We start from the raw sequence: 24,527 nt of genomic DNA on the forward strand, positions 1-24,527 counted from the left end.
TTAAATGTACATTTGTAATGTGGATCTGGATTGTGTATTGTACTGTTATTTTTAGGAGGGGGGGGGGCTTTGAAGTTAGTGAGGATGACTCATTAAAGAAAAATTGTTGAAGTCTCTTTCCTTCTCTCTCTCTCTCTCTCTTTCCTCGACATCTCTCCTCACTCACTCACTCTGTGTCTCTGAGCATGACCCAGTCTCTCAACCCATCTCTATGGTATACACTATCAGGACACTGTGTCTGAACATAACAAGCCAGTGTTTCTAAAAGTAACTTCCTCTCCCCTAGGTGCTGTTGTTCCATGACCAGACCTACGGCATACACTATGAGTACACAGTGTCTCTGAACGTAACTGAACGTGATAATGTCAGTGAGGAGCAGAGAGCACCAGAGCACCTCTACCTTTGGACACACAGATCCTGGCAAGACTGCAACGTACAGTGTGGAGGAGGTAAGACACACACACTGACACACATCCCAAGGAGAGTCTTTCCAGGGTTTCTGATAGCCGTGGGCTCCATGCATAGTGACTCTGAGTCTATTCTAGCTCCTCCCCCTCCCACCCCCTCCAGTTCCCCCCACCCCCCTTCAGTTCCCCCCCACCCCCTTCAGTTACTCCACCCCCCCTTCAGTTCCCCCCCACCCCCTTTCAGTTCCCCCCACCCCCCTTCAGTTCCCCCCACCCCCCTTCAGTTCCCCCCCCCTTCAGTCCCCTTCCCTAGCTGCTGCTGCTGTCCAGTGGGGTTACATGTTAGATATGGGTCTCTAATCTTGACTGTGGAGCGTCACGTCTGTGCCCCATGCTTATGCACTAATCTGGGGCTGGTTGCCCAGTGCAGAGAGTCCGCCAGGACCAGGGCTCCACATCAAACATCAAACACAGCCCGGCTGGCTGGCTGCCTGGGGCAACGAGGGATGGGGGAGAGGGCAGATGGGCTGTTGTTCTTACACACTCACACGAGAAAACACACAGACAAACTGTTGAGACTAGTGAGGTTGGGTTAGTGGGTTACACCTGGGTGGTGATGATGGAGCCATTTGGCTGGGGCTGAGGTAGAGGGTTGGGGCTTGGAGGCAGGGGTTAGAGGCTGTGTCGGAGGGTTAGATGGACAGACTGTTGGGGCTGAGGTAGAGGGTTGGGGCTTGGAGGCAGGGGTTAGAGGCTGTGTCAGAGGGTTAGATGGACAGACTGTTGGGGCTGAGGTAGAGGGTTGGGGATTGGAGGCAGGGGTTAGAGGCTGTGTCGGAGGGTTAGATGGACAGACTGTTGGGGCTGAGGTAGAGGGTTAGGGATTGGAGGCAGGGGTTAGAGGCTGTGTCAGAGGGTTAGATGGACAGACTGTTGGGGCTGAGGTAGAGGGTTGGGGCTTGGAGGCAGGGGTTAGAGGCTGTGTCAGAGGGTTAGATGGACAGACTGTTGGGGCTGAGGTAGAGGGTTGGGGCTTGGAGGCAGGGGTTAGAGGCTGTGTCAGAGGGTTAGATGGACAGACTGTTGGGGCTGAGGTAGAGGGTTGGGGCTTGGAGGCAGGGGTTAGAGGCTGTGTCGGAGGGTTAGATGGACAGACTGTTGGGGCTGAGGTAGAGGGTTGGGGCTTGGAGGCAGGGGTTAGAGGCTGTGTCGGAGGGTTAGATGGACAGACTGTTGAGCCTGGGGGGGGGGGGGGGGTGGAGACAAAAAGGCCCAGTGTTGGCCAACTTCTGACCTCTGATCTAGAGCACACCAGACAGGTAGAGCAGGCTCCCACTGTGGGACTCTCAACAGGGTTCACACGAACATACACGCAAACAAAGGCACTCAAACACGTGCATGTACACGCGCACACTCATGCACGCACACACACAGTGGACAGCACACTGCATACATACAGTACATATCTCTTGTTTCGCCTATTCAATTCTCAGTTCATTGCTGAGAATGCAAGTATCTAGAGCTGATTCTGGTGATATTAAAAATAAACATTGAGAAAAACATTTTTTTTAAATTAACTCAGAGCAACGTATTTTGCCATCATCTAGCAGTAGATGTGAAGTGAATGGATAGGTGGCTAGTTTCTGTCGTTTTAACCCTTAGGTGTAGATTACCTTTACTATAAATTCAACTGATGTTGCATCTCAACCAGCTAAAAAAATGATGGCAAAAATAAGTCAAAAGTATCAGTAGTTTGTACTGCAATTTGCTTTGCACTCATCTCCACACTATTACATAAATTAGCTGATTTTTTTTAAAGGTTGATTACTTTGTTAAAATCTTTAGTTCTGGACTATAGTAAATCCATCCAATTATGAACTGAAGTAACGCTCGAAGCAAGTCTGGTCTTAATTAGAGTGAAAACAGCACCATGACATCAGCGGTTTGATCACTATCCAGTGACTGATTAGCTATAATGCATTGTTCAGTCTGAATCATCGGTAACATGTCATTTTGCTGTGATAGGAGTTTCAACCTCTGCTGATGAGAGGGTGTGTGCTTGTTTAGGTCTCCACTTTCCTTTGTTTGTCCGTTCACTCGTTTGGAGTGCTTTAACAATGTCAAGGGTAAAGGAGAGGAGGAGATGGGGGTGAGACGGTGCCTGGCTGAGTGAAGTCCTCATTCGGAAAAGCTTTAGCATCGCAGCGCTAGCCAGCAGCTAGCGTTTAGCTTGTTTTAGCCAGTTAGCGGTTAGTTTGTTGTAGCCAGCTAGCGGTTAGCTTATTGTAGCCAGCTAGTGGTTAGCTTATTGTAGCCAGCTAGCGGTTAGTTTGATGTAGCCAGCTAACTGTTATGTTGTTGTAGCCAGCCAGCTGTCTGAATAAGACCAAATGTAGTGAAAGCGGGTGACATGATTTGAACCAGAGACCTTGTGTTGTGAATCTTAAAGGCCCAGTGCAGTCAAAATTACGTTTTTCCTGTGTTTTTTATCATATTGTACAACAGCTGATGAACTAACACTGTAAACGTGTGACCAAGTTTGATCAGTGTTATTTCCTGAAAGTTGTTGGTTGAAAATACAATCTACACAGGACCTTCTAATCAGCCGGGTTTGCATGGGTGGGGTTTCGGCTAAATTAGTTAATAGATCAATAATAAAGAGTTCCAAACCTCTCTGCCAATAACAGCTAATTGTCAGATTTCCCCTCCCCACTCAGACCACTCCCAGACAATCCTAGCAAAATAATTTTTTGTAAAAAGCTAGTTTTGTTTCTTTTTGACCATTTTAATGGAAAACTATTACAAATAGATACTTAATTGTTACCCAGAAATGATTTGATATTAATATAAAAACGGCTGCATTGGGACTTTAACATTGAACAGCTCCAGCCAAGAGGTACGTGCATCGGTTTTGAGCTAATATACATGGTCGTTACTGAATATTAGTTGAATATTTCTAATGCCACAATTTCTAATTCAGACAAAAGTCTTACAGAAGAGTGAAAATGGTCTGTAGCCTGTGCTCTGTGTATGGTTCACTGTATGGTCCTGTGGGGTCACTGGGGTCACTGTGGGGTCACTATGGGGTCCAGTACTGTAAGTTGCTTTGGATAAACGCGCCTGCGATATTGCATATATCAGGGGTCGGCAACAACCTGCAAGTGTTTTTTCCCAAGTATTCCCACAAATAAAAAAAGAGACAGTATGTGATCGTGTCTCAATGTAATCAAGGTATGAAATTAATGTTATTTTTTAAATACAATCTCTTTTTGTGCTTAGTTGTCATCAATTTGCAGTGTACAAATGACTAGAATTATGTTATTGCCCCCCGACAATCCGCTCCGTTAACCGTCAAGGAGCCTGTACACAGCGTTCAGATAACGTTTCCCATCACAGGATTTGCACCCGATATTCCTAAGATGTCCCGGAACTTCCTACGACTTTTGGGACGACGTAGGAACATGAAACCTGTGACATAAATCGTGTAGTGGGAAGCTAGATTTAGTCATTTTTGAGCCATATAGTAAAAACCCATGAGCACTTAACACAATATAACACAAACACCCTAGTCCTTATATACTGTAGTGTACTTAACACAATATAACACAAACACCCTAGTCCTTATATAGTACAGTACTTCTGGCCAGAGGGAGGGAGGAAGGATGGATTTTCATAAAGTTGGAACAAAGCCCAGATCTCGAGCCCTGCACAAACACGCGTATGCACGTATACACACACACACACACGCATGCACGTATACACACACACACACACACACACACACACACACATACACACACACACACACGCACACAGTAGTCGGGCCCTTACCCAGCAAGTGGTGGTTTGGATAGGGGCCAGCTCAGCTCCAAATATAGGTCTTTAGTCCTCTGAGTTAGTGTTAATTAACTGAGTTTTATTGTGTAATTGCCTTCGCATTAGACCAGGCTAAGATGTAGTTCACTGGAGGGTTATGCCGGTTGAGACAGAGGCTTGAACTGGGGGCTTTTATTGAATCCATGTGTTTTGTGTGTGTAAAACAGTTTTAATGTTTTTTGAGAAAGCATCTCTCTCTCTCTCGCTTCTTGTCACTCTCTTTCACTGTAATTTGTTTGTGTTTGTATACCCCATATTATAAGCGTGTGTTTGTGCATGTTTGTGTGTGTGTTTCCAGGTGAGAGGAGGACAGTGGTGTCCTGTATGAGGCTGGTCAATAAGAGCATGACTCTGGTGAATGACAGCCTCTGCCACCCAGAGAACAGGCCGTTACCCCAAGTACGACGCTGCAACTCACACCCCTGCCAGTACAGGTGAGACACAAACACATACACACACCACTTATAATCATGGGTATACACACACACACACACACGCGTACACACACTGCATCAGGAATAGTTGAATGAGAAACAGGAGGATGAAAATATTGCATCATGCTGTTTCTGAGTGATTTATAGAAAAACAGCTCCATTGAGTTCAATTGGCTATAGAAGGAGGATCCAGAATACATGTGCAGTTGAGTGCCTGTCAGCATGCATGTATAGTGTGATTGTTTCATGTCCTACTCAGGCAGAGTTTTACATTAGAGGAACGTGCAGCAGGGAATGTTTCTGAGCTGTACTGCTGATGCAATTAAACCAGTCCACTGATCTCTCTGTTCAAAGAAACTGGGCTGTATCTCAAATGGCACCCTATTCCCTATATAGTGCACTACTTCCATAGGGCTCTGGTTAAAATTAGTGCACTATATAGGGAGTAGGGTGCGAGATGGACGTGGGTTAAAGTGCCTTATTACCTTATCCACATAAAGGCAGAGTGCTGTCTGGCCTATTGAACCGGCCTCCCACTGACTCCCACTAATATACTTGTATATCACTCAAACTTCTGGCTAGAGACTTTATAGTGACCCTGATAGTGGTCTATGACATATGGCAGTGGTTTTCAAACCTCTCCATGGGGATCCCCAGACATTTCACAATTTTGTTGTCGCTCTGAACTAGCTCACCTGATTCACCGAAACATGGGCTTGATAATTTGTACAAAAAACATTTAGGGGGTATATCAGCTATACATATACATACATACATATACACATACATATATAAATACATATACAGTGAGGGAAAAAAGTATTTGATCCCCTGCTGATTTTGTACGTTTTCCCACTGACAAAGAAATGATCAGTCTATAATTTTAATGGTAGGTTAATTTGAACAGTTAGAGACAGGATAACAACAAAAACATCCAGAAAAACGCATGTCGATGGTCTTGTAGCCCATTCCAGCCTTGTGTAGGTCTACAATCTTGTCCCTGACATCCTTGGAGAGCTCTTTGGTCTTGGCCATGGTGGAGAGTTTGAAATCTGATTGATTGATTGCTTCTGTGGACAGGTGTCTTTTATACAGGTAACAAACTGAGATTAGGAGCACTCCCTTTATGAGTGTGCTCTAATCTAAGCTTGTTACCTGTATAAAAGACACCTGGGAGACAGAAATCTTTCTGATTGAGAGGGGGTCAAATACTTATTTCCCTCATTAAAATTCAAATCAATTTATAACATTTTTGACATGCGTTTTTCTGGATTTTTTTGTTGTTATTCTGTCTCTCACTGTTCAAATAAACCTACCATTAAAATTATTGACTGATCATTTCTTTGTCAGTGGGCAAACGTACAAAATCAGCAGGGGATCAAATACTTTTTTCCCTCACTGTACATATCCTTTAAAAAATATATATTTTCCTTTATTACTTTCCAACCCCACCACCCCTCCCCTAATTGGAGTAAAATAGTGAACAACAACACTTAGGCCTCTACTTCCAGCTTATACATACTTTATACATTTTATGGACACAGTCAATTTTACAATTATTCTATTTTGTTTGTTTTTACTCCTGAACCACCTCTATCCTCAACCTGTTCGATCATTTTCATGATGTCCATCCGGTTTGCTTCTATATGCCATATCTTTCAAACTGTGCTCTTTCACAAAAGTTCTCAACCTGTAACCTATCAAGGCCAGGTCAAAAGTAGTGCACTATACTGTATAGGGAATAGGGTGCCATTTGGGACGTAGCCAAAGACTCCCTGTATTTGGTCGCAGTTGTAAATGAGAACTTGTTCTCAACTGGCCTACCTGGTTAAATAAAGGTGAAAAAATAAAACAACAGGACCCAGCCCAGTTATACGTTTCTAAGACATACATTGATGTGGATATATCTTGCAGTCTCTTAACCCCTTTGCATTCATTCAGTGGATCAGTCGGCTGCATCTCTACCATATAGGCAGGACTTGTTAGGTACGGCCAGAGACTGAATGGAAGTGGACAGTATCAGGGCTGTAAAGAAAGGAAGAGGAGGAGTGATAGAAAAACATGGACATGGAAGCAGAACAGAATGCTGTTTCCACACACACAGAGAGAGAGGGCATGAGAGGGATCCATAGAGACTGAGAGAGATTAGAGAGAGTGTTGGGGAGAGTAAGCATGAAGAAAGCGCAGACAGACAGACGGAGAAACATATAGACAGACGGATAAACATATAGACAGATGGAGAAACATATAGACAGACGGACAGACAGGCAGACGGAGAGACATACAGACAGACGGACAGACAGAGAGACTTACAGACAGACATACAGACTGGGACCTCTCCATCTACTCTTTTAGTTTATAAAAGTTTTCCAGAGGCCCCAGGTGTTTGGCTGTAACTCTTTACGACCTAATTTCACCAGGCTAAGTACTGGTACTGTAAACCCTAAACTCTTTCGCATCTACAGGGTAATGTTCATGAGGCACCAAACAAAGGAAAATGCTCTGAAACGGGAGGGACTACCTGAACTTGGTCTAATAAGAAATGCTCTTTTTCCTTTTCTGTTTCAAAACGTTTTGCTACGATGTGTCCTACTGAACATGACCCAGTGGACTCATCACCATTACTTAATGGGCAACATCATAACGTACAAAAGGCGCTTTGTGGTTTTAATACTAGGAGGATAGTGTGTTAGCTCTGTTTACTGTTATGAATGAGAGTTTATGAGTATTTCAATTGCTCAGTTTATGTCTGTGTTTTGTGTTGCATAGCGAACCACTCCTGTTTAACACAGAGAACACTTAAAGGTCCAATGCAGCCATTTTTATCTCAACATCAAATCATTTCTGGGTAACAATTCAGTACCTTACTGTGATTGTTCTTAGCACAGAGCAATTTCTCAAGCAAGAATTTTGTAGAACTGTTGGGGAGTGGTCAGAGTGGGGAGTGGGAAACTGAAAACTAGCTGTTATTGGCAGAGAGGTTTGGAACTCTTTTTCTTATTATTAACTAATTTACTGCCTGGTGATGTCACTAGGCAGGCCAAAACTCCATCCCACCAAAACAGGCTGAAATTTCAGGCTGTATTTTCAAACAGCTCTTACACTAAAAGGGCATTATCATCATGTTCACAACCTCATAGTGTGGAAATATATATAAAACACAGGAAAATCACGCTTTTGACTGCACTGGGCCTTTAATTGTTGACTGCCATGTTGATGAAAAGAGATTTCTACACTTTCATTTCTACAAATCTGCCAACATTGACCTGTTGAAATTTTTTACTGTAATCAATTCAATCTGAAAATACTTTATTGCCATGGAACGTGTTACCACACTGCCAAAGCAAACATTTAGAAACATATTAAAACACATACAAATGATAACACACGCACTCTACACACACGTACACATGGATTATGTATTGTAGATATGTGGTAGTAGAGTAGTGGCCTGAGGGCACACATTTAATGTGTTGTGAAAAGTGTTATGAAATGCAATGTCATATAACTGCCTTAATGTTGCTGGACCCCAGGAAGAGTAGCTGCTGCCTTGGCAGGAACTAATTGGGATCCTTAATAAATACAAATACAAATAATCTCTCTCTATCCCTCTCACTATTTCTGTCTCTCTCACTTTCCCTCTCCTTCTTTCTCTATCTCCCACCTCCCTCTCCCCCCTCTCTCTCTCTCTCTCTCTCCCCCCTCTCTCTCTCTCTCTCTCTCTCTCTCTCTCTCCCCCTCTCCACCTCTCTCTCTCTCTCTCTCTCTCTCCCCCCTCTCCACCTCTCTCTCTCTCTCTCTCTCTCCCCCCTCTCCACCTCTCTCTCTCTCTCTCTCTCTCCCCCCTCTCCACCTCTCTCTCTCTCTCTCTCTCTCCCCAGGTGGGTGACAGGGGAGTGGGGCCAGTGCTCGGTGACGTGTGGGAAGGGTCTCCAGCTGCGTGAGGTGGGCTGTGTGTACCAGCTGCAGAACGGATCCCTCATCCACACACGGGACCTGTACTGCCAGGGGGGCAAACCCCCCGCCCTGCAGGGCTGCGAGGGACGCCACTGCCTCACTGTCTGGGAGGCCTCTGAGTGGTCCAAGGTCTGTTGTGGTGGGGGGGGGAGTTTGTATATGCGACTATTCGTGGATACGTGTTGTGTGTTTCCGCACGTCTGTGTGTGTCCACGTGTCCATGCGAATGCCTGTGTGAGTGTATCTGTGTGTATGAGACACAGAGAGAGAGAAAAAGTAAACCACTTACTTTCCTCAAAGCAATGCAGGATCACTTAGAGCAGTGCAGCAGTAGTACTGCACAAATATGGAGATCTGTCACCTTCTCTCTCTCGCTTCTCTCTCCCTTCACTCTCTTCCCTCGCTCCACTGAAGAGGAGGTGAAGTGGGTTGGAGAGGGGAGCTAATGAACCACCACAGGAGGCTTCTATAATGAGTAACACTCTGCCCTCTCTCTCTCTCTCTCTCTCTCTCTCTCTCTCTCTCTCTCTCTCTCTCTCTCTCTCTCTCTCTCTCTCTCTCTCTCTCTCTCTCTCTCTCTCTCTCTTCTTTCTTTTCACTTCATTTTCCTCCCTCTCTTTTGCCTTTTTCCTGCAATCACTTTAATCTCCCTCTCCTTCTCCACCTGCCCCTCCTCCTCTCACCTCATCTTACCTCCCTTCTCCTCCTCCCTCTCCCTCTCCCTCTCCTCCTCCCTCTCCCTCTCCTTCTCCACCTGCCCCCCCTCCTCTTTTATTTTCTTCTTCTCCTTTTCCCTTCCTCTCTCCCTCCTGCCTCTCTCCCTCTCCCTCCTCCCTCTCCCTCCTCCCTCCCTCCTCTCCCTCTCTCCGTCCTCCCTCCCTCCTCTCCCCAGTGTTCTTCAGACTGTGGCAGTGGGATCCGTAGGAGGATAGTGAGGTGCACCAACCCCCAGGGAGATGTGACCCCCTCTCTCAGCCTGCTGACCAGGAGCCCTGTGAGGACCACTCCAAATGTTATGAGTGGAAGACTGGGGACTGGTCCAAGGTATGGGCCATACTCTCTCTCTCTCTCTCTCTCTCTCTCTCTCTCTCACACACACACACACACACACACACACACCACACACACACACACACACACCACACACACCACACACACACACACACACACACACACACACACACACACACACACACACACACACACACACACACACACACACACACAGACAGACAGACAGACAGACAGACAGACAGACAGACAGACAGACAGACAGACAGACAGACAGACAGACAGACAGACAGACAGACAGACAGACAGACAGACAGACAGACAGGACAGACAGAGTCTATCTCTCTCTCTCTCTCTTTAATCAAATATCTATTTACAGAGATCTCCCATGTGGAGAGGACTCTCACCCCAGATGCCCCCTTCCAATTGATTAATCCCTCCCTGTGACACAGTGGTGTAGGTGATGCCAACTTGGTGCCAACTTGGTGCCAGTCCTGATGTGGGCATCTTGACAGATAGCCCGACTGCACCTGCATCGCTGTCTGCCTGCATTCTATATGGCACCCTACTCCATTTATAGTGCACACACACACACACACACACACACAAGCACACACACACACACACACACACGCTCTCTCTCTCTGCTGGAGGATGGACTAAGGCACCTTGGCCTCTGTTGCCTCATCTCTCCTTCACTCTGCCCTCACACCTTCCCAGCCACCACTCTCTCCTCCCATCTGTCTAACTAGGGCAGGGCAGTAGAAACAGGCTCATGTCCATTTCAATTCCTGTGGGTGAGAAAGGACATGGGGAGTGTAGTTTAATTCCTGAAATGTAATTGACGTCCTTGTCTGCTGTGAGGGGAGAGGTGTCTTCAGTTACACCCGTACTCGTACTACACACAGACACATGTGGACATGAAGGAACACACAAACATACGCACGCACCCACACACACACACTCTCTCTCTTCCCTCTACTCACTGCACCACACTTTTAGGGCAGCAGAGACGCACACACACACACACAGACACACACACACACAGACACACACACACACACACACACACAAGGTCAAGTCCTCAGACCGGGATGGTACACACAAGCAAAACCTCCTCATTAACACTTTGAACTACAGTAGGCGCCAGTCGGCTACTCTGAGACTGCGTCCCAAATGGCACTACTTTTGACCAGGGTGCCATTTGGGACGCATCCTCCGAGCTGAACTATGCTCTTGTCTGCTCGGCTCTGGGCTAAAAGAAAACCCTCCATTTACAAAACATGTTCAGTAATCATTCTGTTTGTTTGCTTGTCTCTGTAGAGACATCCTGAGTGATTGTAACCTCAACTAACTCATTCAGCTGCTCTGTTCTGTTCTGTAATGTACTGCCAGGAATGAAAAGACCAGTATCTTAGTTAATACATTGACAAATTGTCCAGATATCCTCCCCAAAGGGGAACTAAATTACTAATATATGGACGGTTACAATACTCCACACAGAATAACATGCTATTCCGCTTTACTAATCCAATAGAGACAGGAGCACACAGTAGAATACTAATGGGGAGACAGCGATATACATACAGGAAGTGTACAAACAAACAAGGACAACATATACGCTATATGGGTTACAACAAATTACAGGTTATACAAAGGCCTTAAAAGACAAACACGTATTGACTGTTTTTACAGATTTCTTATTCAAAGAATGTAGAATGATCTTAATGTACTGCTCAAACTCCTTATAGAAAACAGGGAAGAGTTGTTTTTTATTAGTGAATTTAAATGAATATGAATGAATATGAATATGACATTTTTCCATTAGCAAAATTACATTTAAGAGGTACATTTTTTTTTCTTTATCCTTGTTATAGTTAAGGAAACCGAGCAGTACATTCTCCCATAATAAACAAAAGTCATCAAGAATATTGCCAATTATAAATCTACAAATATCTTGCCATCATCTTTTTACATGTAGACGGTGCCAAAATAAATGCCAAAACGTTTCTGGATGCTCATCACAAAAAGTACAGTTAATGTTTTGAGTTTCTTCAGGTAATGAATCGCAGGGTAATACTTATGGATCATTCTGAAAGAGACCTCTTGGAACTTGTTAACAAGCAGTTATTTGTGTGGTAATAACCAAACATTTTCCCAACAGATATTATTAACAAATGTATTCAAGTAAGTTGTGACATAAGGAATAGATATAATATTGTTCTCTCCTACTGCACGTATTGTTCTCTCCAACTGGACTAAGCGAGGGTATCTGAAGAAGGGGAGGTCTTGTTACACCTCTAAACAGCATGACAGTTCCAGAAGGAATAACATCAGACTGCAAACTCTTTAGGTGGAACAGGGATATTGTAAAGAGATTTAAAACAGCTTCAGAATTGAGTAACATCCCTTCTGCATTAAAAAAGTGACTCACCAGTAGGATATGATTATCAACCCACTTCTAAAAAAAACTAAGACTTGTTTCTATACAAAATATCCGTATTGTTCCAAATTAAATACCTGTGTGGGGAAAAATTATGTTTATATATTAATGACCACGCTAAGAACACTTGAAAAGCAGATAATTTTGTAGGAATCGTATCAATGTTAGAGTTAGAAAGCAAACAAAAATGGAAGCCACCAAAACAGGAGAAGATATAATGACGGATGAAATTCCAAATTGAAGTTGGATTCGTTAAGAAATATTCAGCCCAATTTACCTTCAAGGTATTATTCAAAGTAGTCAAATCAAACAAAATGTACCATATTCATATGCGTCCATAACGACAGATTTCCTAATATAATGTGTATAATTGTTCCAGATAAAGTTGAAAACCATCTGGTCAACTGCTTTACCTATTGTGTTGTCAAGATGTAGGGACTGAGCTGTGGAAGTACATCTGCAGATACCCTCAGCTTTAGAAAGCAATACTCAACCTTTCAAGGAGGAATCCCTCTGCAACAATTGGTTCAACTTCTTTTTAAATAAAAAAAATATATATAATGGGATTGAAGTTTAATGACATCTTTCCTGTTGATTGTTAGATATGGTAATCCCAATGTATGTTACTCTTTCCTTGACTGGAACATTGCAGATAGAGGGAATCACACAGTCTTTAACAGCAAACAATTCACACTTATTAAGGTTTAAGTGAAGACCAGATGCTTTGGGAAAAATATGGTAACACTTTGTTTGGATGGTCCAGCTGTAGATGCTCTACAGACTATCAACAGTCTTATCAGTAACATTTCAACTAACTATCTACTAACCCTGGCTCTAACCCTACCCCTAACCGTAAACCTTATCCTAACCCTAAACTAAACCGTTACCCTAGCCCTTACCCTAACCCTTATTCTAAACCTTACCCTAACTGTAACCTTAGAAAGCAGTAGCTTATCATAAGATAGTCAGTTGCTATGCAACAGATAGTTTGTTGGTAGTATAACCATCTGTAGAGCATCTACAGATGGACTATGCAAATAAAGTGTGACCAAAAATATTTATCACATCGACTGCTCTAGGAATCTGGTCAGCATCTCTCAGAAAGAGGGTGGTGTCATCTGCACGCTGGCTTATAATAATAGCTCTGTCAGCAATGGAGATCCCTTGTATATCGCTGGATTCAATACAACTTGTAAGAAGTTGTGTTGCAAGATCAGAATAGTCAATAAGGTCTAACACCAGTTGGATATTATTAGATATACAGTATGTCTAGAGGCAAATATTTTGTAGTTGTTGTTGAGCAGACCGATTGGATGCCAATTATCGAGGAGAAGCAAGTCTTTCTTGGGTTTAGGGATGAATGTAATCAGACCGTGAGTCAAACTGGGAGGGAGAGCATCATTGTGCTATGCTTTCAGAAAAGACCTCCAAAAGTAAAGGGGCTAACTAACTGTTGAGAAAAAGTTTTGTAATAGGAGACAGCTCTTGGCAGGACAGAAGTGGCGGCCATTTTGTATCCCTCAGCTATACACTTATCCAGACCAGGAAATGGCATTAAAAGTATAATAACACAATATTAAAGGAATATTACACTCAATGCTCTGGACTGGACTGAAAACCTTACTACTGACATGCACACTTTGTTTAGAAAATGCACTAACAGTGGACTAATGAACAACACACTCAACATATAGTTTGGGAGTGTAGTATTCATTTAACGGTCTAATTCACTTCTTAGGACCACAAGACTTAACAACAACACATTAGCCAAACACCATTGGCTAGCTGTTGTATTTTCCTAAAGCGGAGTGAATAGTGATTTTAGGGATGGTGACAGTACTGTATCAAGGCTAGTTGTATGTGAAAAATGGCTTAATGGTTAGAGTGTACGTCATTATCACAAACAGTTGTTAAAGCACTGTATTCAGGTAGTTCATTATAATAAAGACTACTCCAACTCAAAGCACAGTGAAGTGATTTGCATTGTATGGAGGTAACCTGCCCATTCCAACTTAGTTAACACTAGTGTTATCTGACAGTCTTTCCCAAATCTCTCCTCGATGAACCCCAGTTCCACTTATTCCAGCACTAGCTGATTCAACTAATCAAGGGCCTGATGATTAGTTGCCCAGTCAAATCTAGTGTGTTAGTTTGCTTGTAAAATCAAATAAGTGAAAAGGCTGGGTTGTACTCGAGGAGTGGTATTGGAAACAGGTTTACCGAACTGAAGATCTACAGCGCGTCTCCATTTCACAGTCTTATAAAACAGAGACGGTCTGTTTTTGACATCATTTGGCCTCGCTACCGAGTGTCATGTTCAGCTGCCTGATACAGGTTCAGATCTTATTTCACCATTCTAACAGTTAAGGTTGGGATCGGGGAGAACGCAATCTGATCCTAGATCTGCAATTCTATAGGAGGTTTTACAGGCCACTTCCAACCCGAGGCGCCAGGTCTAAGTCTCGGGGTCACTACAGCAGGTCAGGGGGAGGGTCATTAAATCTCTGTCCCTGTGTGGAACTGGAGACAGGAAGTGTATGTTTCCCCCCAGGATGCTGAGAAAGGTGCGTCCGCCCCTCTCCTCTGCCCTTATTTGACCACAGATCTAGGATCAGATTGCATTATTTCCAATCCTATCCATAACTTTTTGAATGTATCAGTGGCTAGGGGCTACTTCTACCTATGACTCCACATGAGGGAATAGGATTACATTTCTCCCTGAAACTGATCTATGGTCCGTTTTGAGTTTCTGTCCCTGATGCTTAAATTAAGGACTTAGGTGCAGGGTAAGCTGATCCTAGATCTGTGCAATGTCTACCTGGAGCTCTGTGAGGGGGCTGCGTTAGCACATCTGCTTCAGTCATCATCAGACAAGTTGGAGAACATCTGAAGGTTGTGTGTGTGTGTGTGTGTGTGTGTGTGTGTGTGTGTGTGTGTGTGTGTGTGTGTGTGTGTGTGTGTCTGTGTCTGTCTGTCTGTCTGTCTGTCTGTCTGTCTGTCTGTTTGTCTGTCTGTCTGTCTGTCTGTCTGTCTGTCTGTGCAGATGGTGTAGACCCCACAGCCCTGTTCTCATTAACAGTAATCTCCACTAATCCTTCATCAGAACATTCTAGAGAGGGTTTGTTAATCCAAACTGGGCTATTACGGAGCTGCATTTTATTCCAAGAAGTTGCACTCTCCCCTTGTACACACACACACACACACACACACACACACACACACACACACACACACACACACACACACACACACACACACACACACTCACACACACACACACACACACACACACACACACACACACACACACACACACACACACACACACACACACACACACACACACACACACACACACACACACACACACACACACACACACACACACACACACACACACACACACACACACACTCACACACTCACTCACACACACTGTTGGTAATAAGTGCCACTTCATTCAGGAGCACTACAGCAAGGCAGTTAACCCCCAACAACAGCTTCTCCCTGGGCGCCGATGACGTGGGTGTTGATTAAGGCAGCCCCCAGCACCTCTCTGAAGACACATTTCGGTTGAAGGCATTCATTTGTACAACTGACTAGGTATCCCCCTTTCCCTTTCCGCTAAAGCAAAGCTATTCTCTAAGCTAAGAAAATACATGGACACGCCACTTCTAAAATGATATTGCATCAGAGAGCACCTGATGTAGAGCAATTTACCACAGACTGAGATTTCAAATGTAATCTCTTTCCAGTTATATGAGAATCAGATACATACTGTATAGACGCATTTAGACCCATAATATCACAATATCACAATACAGTACAGCTTGAAACACGCAAATGGATGCAAATTGCAGTGTCTTGTCTAGCCGGGAAAATGTTATTGCTGTCATATCATGATCCTACGTAGCTCAGTTGATAGAGCATGGCACTTGCAACATCAGGATAGTTGGTTTGATTCCCGTGATCAGCCGTACGTTAAGAAACAATTGTGATGCACACATGACTGTAACTTGCTTTGGATAAAGTTGTCTGCTAAATGGCATAAAATAAAATATCTGGAGAAGTTTAGTACTTTTGAGTATTTTCCTACCTACTCATTGTCTCGATCCTTCTGAAGGATCCATTCTAGAGCCAACCTCTTTGTTAGGGCCACAGGCTTGTTATAGGCTGGTCCAAACACAACCTCTACCTCCCACTGCTCTGGGGTTGGCTGATTGGTTCAACCTCTACCTCCCACTGCTCCGGGGTTGGCTGATTGGTTCAACCTCTACCTCCCACTGCTCTGGGGTTGGCTGATTGGTTCAACCTCTACCTCCCACTGCTCCGGGGTTGACTGATTGGTTCAACCTCTACCTCCCACTGCTCTGGGGTTGGCTGATTGGTTCAACCTCTACCTCCCACTGCTCTGGGGTTGGCTGATTGGTTCAACCTCTACCTCCCACTGCTCCGAGTTTGACTGATTGGTTCAACCTCTACCTCCCACTGCTCCGGGGTTGGCTGATTGGTTCAATCTCTACCTCCCACTGCTCCGGGGTTGGCTGATTGGTTTAACATGGTGATGGCTCCCTCTATCCATAGCTTGAGGCTCCACCATATTTCGTACACCCAGCCGTTTCCTTTAGATCTGCAAACACAGAAGAGCTATATAAGTTAGAGGTTGCTTCTGGACCAGAGTCCAACTCCTTGTGTGTTAGGCAAGTCAGTCATTAGTAATTCCCTAGGACTTCATCTTTTAAAGACTTAGTGTGCGTCCCAAATGGCGCCCTATTCCCTAACTCTGTCCCAGAGCTGGGGATGGAGCTGGGGAAGATAGGGCTGGGAGAGAGCTGGGGATGGGGCTGGGAGAGAGCTGGGGATGGGGCTGGGGAAGAAAGGGCTGGGAGAGAGCTGGGGATGGGGCTGGGGGAGAGAGCTGAGAATGGTGGAGAGAGCTGGAGGTGGGTTTCACTTTACACCTTGCCCCCCACTTTCTGTCTGAAAAGTTCTATGTCACATTCCTGATGGAAAGGACGTTCAGGTGCCAGCTTCTCGGACAGTTTTTCATTTTGGAAATGTAATAACAGGAAATCACTGTCGGCTGCCATTTAGTGCTGGGCTTATATCTTTGTGTGTTGTTCTGACCCTGTGCTAATTGTGTTACTCCCACCCCTCTAACCATCCATAATGTATTACCTAATTTTCTCTCCTAATTATGTTAAAGGGGAAATCTGGGATTGGTTCATCCATTTCTGGAATTTTAAACTAATGACTCAGATAAGTTGTGGGGTGACCATTGTTGTTGTTCTTTGAATCCCAGGTTGCCCCTTTAAAGTCCTCAAATTACTCCTCTGTCCCACTCCCCCAACGCTGGACAATATACTGACCGGCTCTCCTCATCTCCTCTCCTCCCACCACTATCAGACCATAAGTCTATTAGCATGTATTAGAATATCATTCAGATAAGCTGCTGATTCAATTGTGGTGTTGTTGTGAGTTATGAGGAGGTCATGCCTCTACAGGGAGGTGGCTCTGATATTAGAGCTAGGCTGCATCCCAAATGGCACCCTATTCCCTATATAGTGAACTACTTTTGACCAAAGCCTTACGGGCTCTATAGGGGATAGGGTGCCGTTTGGGACACAGGTGGAAGTCTTGCTGTGATTGTGTCCCCATCAGCTTGTCTCATAATGAAATAAATGTTTCAGATAATGTTCTCTCTGTCTCTTTGTTTGTGTCTTGGTTTGTTTGTTTGTGTTTGGCAGTATGTGTGTGCTTTCACTGTGTGTGTGTGTGTTTGTGTGTGTCTCTCCAGGGCCTTAGCTCATAGACTTATCTCATTGTGCGGAACACTCTTGATCATGTTCTTCAGTGATATTAAAAGCTCAGTGAAAAAACCCTCTGAGAATCATTCCAATCCAATACCTATCGAGATGGGGGATCATGATAATCGGATCGTTTTAGCTCTGTGTCGGCTGGTTCATGTCCTCACAGCAGTAAGGAGAGAGCAGTGTCAAGTCAACAAGTCCTTTGGTAGAACACAGAGCAGTTTACAATAGCTATTGAAATGGCTTCCACTAATTGCCTCTGTGAAGTGAATAGTAAATCTGCCCGCTTGAATCGAGGGCCTGGGAACCGTTGTTGTTCAGTGTTAATCATTGGACGAGGCTATAGCTGTTGGCTGCCAAGGCACAGGCCTGTGTACAATGGGAATCCGTTGTCTGTCGCCTCTGGTGTTTCCGAACTTAGAATACCAAAGTCCTCTTTCTTTGGCCCCATTCCATCTTGGTTTCTCCTAGCCCCTTACCTCCAGCCCCTTACCTCCAGCCCCTTACCTCCAGCCCCTACCTCCAGCACCTCACATCCAGCCCCTTATCTCCAGCCCCTTCTCCAAACCCCTTGCCTCTAGCCCCTTCTCCAAGCCCCTTACCTCTAGCCCGTACTCCAAGCCCCTTACCTGTTCGTTCTTCACAGATCTGATTGGTTTGGATAGATCAAATCAAATCAAAGCAGGTCTAAGCTATATAAAAAGCCAAAGTGGTGGTCACAGCTATAATGTTACTTAGACCTATCTAGTCCTTTCAGATCTGTGATCACTGAAGAGGTAGGAGCTAGGGGAAGGGCCTGAGGACAGAAATGGATCTTAGCCTCGGAGCATATATTACTACTGAGACAAAGTACTCTGGCAGGGATATTTGGGACTCATAAATCAGTCTATTCAAACATAGAACACAGCCTCCATCTGTAATTAGGCCTGTTAGGGATTATCTCAACACTACTATATACCACACTACACCTTTATTTGTTATTTAGGTCCAGCCACTTCTCACATTCGGTCATGAAGTGGGCTCTGGTCACAAGTAGTGCACTATATAGGGAGTATGGTGCCATTTGGGGTGCAGCCTAGGTCTATGGAAGATTACATTTACTTAAAATGTGAGGGGTAAAAGTATTAGGCAGTGATTATGTCCTAAAAAGACTAGGACATAGACATTGAAGATTGTTACAATTGGCTCTCAATGCCAACATACTTCCTCTCGAGTTTGGAAGAGAAAGTAACTCAAGTGATTCGGTCTTTCCAGTGCTCGTCATCCTGTGGGAAGGGCCTGCAGTCCAGAGTGGTCCAATGTATGCACAGAGTAACGGGTCGCCATGGTAATGACTGCCCCGTGGTGTTCAGACCACCCACCTACCGGCCCTGCCACCAGGAGGCCTGCAATGATAAAGTCAACGTCAACACCATCACCTCCCCCAGATTAGGTAACCTAGTGTGTGTGTGTGTGTGTGTGTGTGTGTGTGTGTGTGTGTGTGTGTGAGAGAGAGAGAGAGAGAGAGAGAGAGAGAGAGAGAGAGAGAGAGAGAGAGAGAGAGAGAGAGAGAGAGAGAGAGAGAGAGAGAGAGAGAGAGAGAGAGAGAGAGAGAGAGAGAGAGAGAGAGTATACATAAGTGGGTGCACACACACTTAGTATATGTGTGTACTGTGTTTCTCTGTCTGTTGACGTGGCCCCTGTGCCCTTGTTCCTCTGTGCCCCTGTTCCTCTCCAGCTGCTCTGACCTACAAGTGCACAGGAGACCAGTGGACTGTATACTGCCGTGTGATCCGAGAGAAGAATCTGTGCCAGGACATGAGATGGTACCAGCGCTGCTGCGACACCTGCAGAGACTTCTACGCCAACAAAACACCCCGCAAGAGTTAATGATCAAAGCACTCACACACATACACAGACAGACAGACAGACACACACTTCACTTAGTGCTATGATTTTAGATGCCTCTGTAACACTTTACTTAAAGCTTGCGGGTATAATGCTTTATAAGTGGTTATAAGCATGGATGAGCCTTTATAATGTGTTATAATAAGGCTTATAATATGATATGTCTCTCTATGTATCAGCATGTTAACCGACTCAAAATGACTGTTATTTATCCTGGATCAGGAGATGACACAAATATATTCTAAGGGTCTCATGGCAGGTCTTTATGCCGGCAGGCTTTAAGTAAAGTCTTACTGATGTTTTTACAGAATTATTCATATTCTTATTATTAATTATAGGACAATCAATTTTGGGAAAGAAAAGTAGAAATGAGTGCAGAGACCATTTCAAGTGGGATCATAAGCTTGCAGTGTCATGAAGACTTGAAAACCTTTTACTTGTTTTATTGCTGTAAACCAAAGCGAGGGACTTCGAAGTCTGGAGGGTCTCTCGGTAGGTAGCCTGTCACGTCAACGTTTGTTGTACAGTATGATTTAACATTAGCGTTAACATATGCGATAACACTTTATGTGGATAGTCCATTGTTGTCAGATTGTCTATAGATGCTCAGTGAACTATCAAAACATGTCCGATTTTCAAATGCACACGCCGAATCTAAGAATACAGCTAGGGTGGCTGAATATGAGTAATTGTATGTTACTTACATAGATAGAATGTACGTACATCACAGGAGGCTGGTGATGGGGAGGGCTGCTCATAGTAATGGCTGGAATGGAGTGAATGGAATGGTATCAAACGTGTGATGTGTTTGAAACCATTCCATTTATTCCGTTACATCCATTACTATGAGCCCGTCCTCCCCAATTAAGGTGCCACCAGCCGCCTGTGTACATACAGTACTTACACACATACATTGAAAGTACTGTAAGTACTTTGTTATTGCATGTTAACAGAGGTGCAGTTGACATGTAATAAATCCAAATGGTAGTTTGTACGTAGTCTGAGCATGTACATCTGTAGGGGACTATCCAGATAAAGTGGGACCACATATTCTCTTGTGTTTAGTTCAGCTGGCCCTGTATTCACCAAGCCACTGGCTGGACACTCACTAGACTGGGCCAAGAGAGCTGGGCCGTGTTCATTAGGCACCAGATGGACTGAAACAGGTAGGGACTCCCTGGACTTGTTCAATAAGAAATGCTAATTTTCTTATTAACGTTTTAAAAAGTTTTCCGTTGTGTGCTTTAATGAACACGACCCTGGTTTCCTCTCTTAGGGACAAACCGTAACTTGATGAATTGCGATAATGTGAATTTCGCATTGACATCAACGCATAAGCTACGCAGAAGTCTGGGTTACACGTTTGGATCTCAAGTTAGGATTCGTCCCTTAGTTCCACGATAAACTATGTGTACTTGCGTTTTGTTGTTGTTTTTTGTTGATGTCATTGTCATTTTTTGGCGGTTGTTGTTATTTAAAACTAGCCAGGAGCCGTTTTAAGGTACTGTAGTTCTACATTGAAATGATCAAGCTAACAATAGGAGACCCACTATTCCCTAGGCTCACCTGGAGGCCTTGGACAGCCCATGTAGCATCCCGTCTCTCTCCTGTGAGGAACCAATGGTAGAGAGTGCAGTGGTGGGGGTGTAACTTAAGAGAAGATGAGATGTATCTTAAGTTAGTGTCATCCTACAGTTAACCACATACAGTGTATTCAGTATATGTGAGTCGAATGCACAACTTGGTGTTGTTAACGCCTTGCTCCAACTATGCTCCATCAACCAACTGAGCTATCCATCTGAACATTGATCATTTACACCTTACGGTGTCCATGTTAGGACAGCCGCAATATCAGCAGAACTTAAATCTCAGCAGGTTGAAGCAGGTTGCAGCTGTATTGTTAGGTTAATTGTAAAACAAAAATCACTGTGTCACATGTATGTCTTTGGCCCTCCCTTGGTGCTTGAGGTGTGCATCATGATGTACAAAACATGACGGAAACTAGACTCTGGTTTCAAACTTTACACTAACTCCAAACCTGGTGCTTGTTAACATTTCCATACATCATGAAATAGAAATTGGTTTTAACTATTAAACAGCAATTCAAACACAATGTGAGGCCTACACCGATTTCAACAGCTTGCCCTCGTACATGAGCGTGGCAAACGTAGACGTCACAAACATCAAAATGTAAACATTAATGGAGGCAGCTTTATGTTTGCTACAAAATTGTGGTGCAGTAGATAACTGACTGTAAATAATGTCATTGCTTCGCCCAATAGTTACCTAGCTAGCTAAAGTTATTTACAGTTAGTTAGCACCGGCATTCTTTCTCCAAAAATGACGAAGTGTCTTCAGTTGTGTTCACGTTTGACAGATTATGATTTAAAGGGGTAATCTGCAGTTTCTACATACATTTTTTTACTTATAAATTAATGATATGTACCATTTGATTATTGAATAATATAACTTATAAATGCCTCATGAGATTAGTTCAACTGTCTTACCCCATCAAAACTCAAAATGCTTGTTTTACTCCAATGTTTGTAAACAAATTCAATGTAAACCAACACTATAAAGCTTCACAACATGATTAAAACTATCCGTTTTAGATCATGGATGGTCAGTCCTTGCATCCATAGCTCGGTCTATGAATTTGAGAGTGGTTACATTTCTCCAGCCTTTTTTGATTGTTTTAACTGCTGATTGCCGCTTTAATCCACTTTCCAAGCGTATTATGTAACATTCAGTTATGTAGTGTATATCTATGGCCCTGGCCTAGTTCTCTTGGGTCTTGGAGTTGGCTGAAGCAGAAACAGATCTAGAGTTACCAGGCTATGTAGTGTATATCTATATTTCTGGCCTGTTACTCTGAGGTCTATGGAGACCACCATGACTAATCAGTTAGCCCCCAGGCAGAGACCCTGGCCCCCAGGCAGACCCCAGGCAGAGACCCTGGCCCCCAGGCAGAGACCCTGTCCCCCAGGCAGAGACCCTGGCCCCCAGGCCTGGCCCCAGTATTGGAATAAAAGCTGATATGGGTCCTGGTTAGAACAGAGAACTCCTGAGTCCCATGTTCCCAACCCTCCAGAGCAGGGAACCATTGATCAATCAAACAATCTAACGTGGTACTGTTTACCTACGTGTTCAGAACACGTAGGACGGACGACCACCCTGGCTGTACCGTGTGTGTGTGTGTGTCATACCCACACACACAGTGCAGTAATCGATGCATGTCTCTGTGGTACGAGCCGTCAGTGGTGAGGTCTTCATTTAAAAGGTCACACTGTTCACACATTGAAGACAGTCTTGCAAAGAAAACAACACAGTTAAAGACATGCTCCGGTACTTTGGCGAAAATAAAGTATTTTTTCAACCTCACGCTTTGGGCTGGATATGTCAATGTGTAGATCATACATGCATAATCTATGAACAGAATTACTGTCTTGCCTCAATTAGCCAGAAATTCGTAGTTTGAAAGTGACTGTTTTCTTGAAGCTGTGCCAAGCCATTTTCACGACATTTCCCCCCTCGTGGGCCAGCCTCCTAGCAATTTGAGTTATAGACAATAAGCTTCAGCCCCTCGCATTTGAGTGACAGCTAGCAAGAGGCCTGCCTAGTTATTCAATTAGGTTGAAGGGCGGGCCCAACGGCTCAGTGGACATAGCAGAGAAAGAGCGCGAGAGAGAGAGAGAGAGAGCAATGACGTGGTGCACATCTCTGCACATACTGTATGTGACATGGTACGCAATTTTCGGGGACTACTTTTGGCTCATGAGTGTTACTTTCAGAACTACTGGCTAAAAAGTGTACAAAAGTACCGGAGAATCTCTTTAAACAGCTGAGACCGGCCCATAGAGTTAGACAGATGGCACATATTTGCATTGTTGCCATAATGGCTTCTGTGACTGAAAAAGTCCCACCAAGTGTACTACTTAAAAAAGGTGCAACTCCTCAATGGTGCTGTCCATGCTAAAATAGGCTTTGTGGCATGTGGGCCCTCTATAAAACTCTATGTCCCGGCCTGCTACTTTATGATACTGGTTACGGATAGAGGAGCCGATGCATCTTGTTTTGAGACCATTCTAACTTATGCCTAGACCCTGTGGTTGTGGCTATGGAGACCCTGTGGTTGTGGCTATGGAGACCCTGTGGTTGTGGCTATGGAGACCTTGTGGTTGTGGCTATGGAGACCCTGTGGTTGTGGCTATGGAGACCTTGTGGTTGTGGCTATGGAGACGCTGTGGTTGTGGCTATGGAGACCTTGTGGTTGTGGCTATGGAGACCCTGTGGTTGTGGCTATGGAGACCTTGTGGTTGTGGCTATGGAGACCTTGTGGTTGTGGCTATGGAGACCCTGTGGTTGTGGCTATGGAGACCCTGTGGTTGTGGCTATGGAGACCTGGTGGTTGTGGCTATGGAGACCCTGTGGTTGTTGCTAGGGAGACTGTGAATATACCATACAGGTGCAGTGGGGATAACACTTGTTAAAAAGGAGGCTTGACCTCAACTGTGGCATCACATTTCAAAGTTCTGACCCCTTTCGGTGTGTGTGTGTTGAATAGAGGCCTCAGTCCTGGCTCTACAGACAGCCTATGGGGTTTGAGTGGTGCTAATTTACGACATAATTCACTACTGTTGAATCCAGCTTTGTTTCACGTTCTCTGTATTGTATGTTTCTGCTGTTGTTGTTGCTGTTTTTT

The 24,527-nt window shown here is 44.3% G+C and overlaps 1 pseudogene across 1 annotated transcript; it reads left to right on the plus strand.

The window, feature by feature from the left end:
* Nucleotides 1-286: 286 nt before the first annotated feature.
* Nucleotides 287-22,889, plus strand: LOC311125963 (A disintegrin and metalloproteinase with thrombospondin motifs 17-like; annotated as a pseudogene). Its single transcript, XR_014615172.1, has 6 exons — nt 287-449; nt 4,582-4,717; nt 8,599-8,803; nt 9,567-9,718; nt 19,193-19,370; nt 19,656-22,889. The product of XR_014615172.1 is annotated as an A disintegrin and metalloproteinase with thrombospondin motifs 17-like (transcript).
* Nucleotides 22,890-24,527: the final 1,638 nt, after the last annotated feature.

Source organism: Coregonus lavaretus (genome assembly GCF_964263955.1).
Source record: "Coregonus lavaretus genome assembly, contig: HAP1_SCAFFOLD_631, whole genome shotgun sequence".
In the NCBI taxonomy this organism is placed as follows: domain Eukaryota; kingdom Metazoa; phylum Chordata; class Actinopteri; order Salmoniformes; family Salmonidae; genus Coregonus; species Coregonus lavaretus.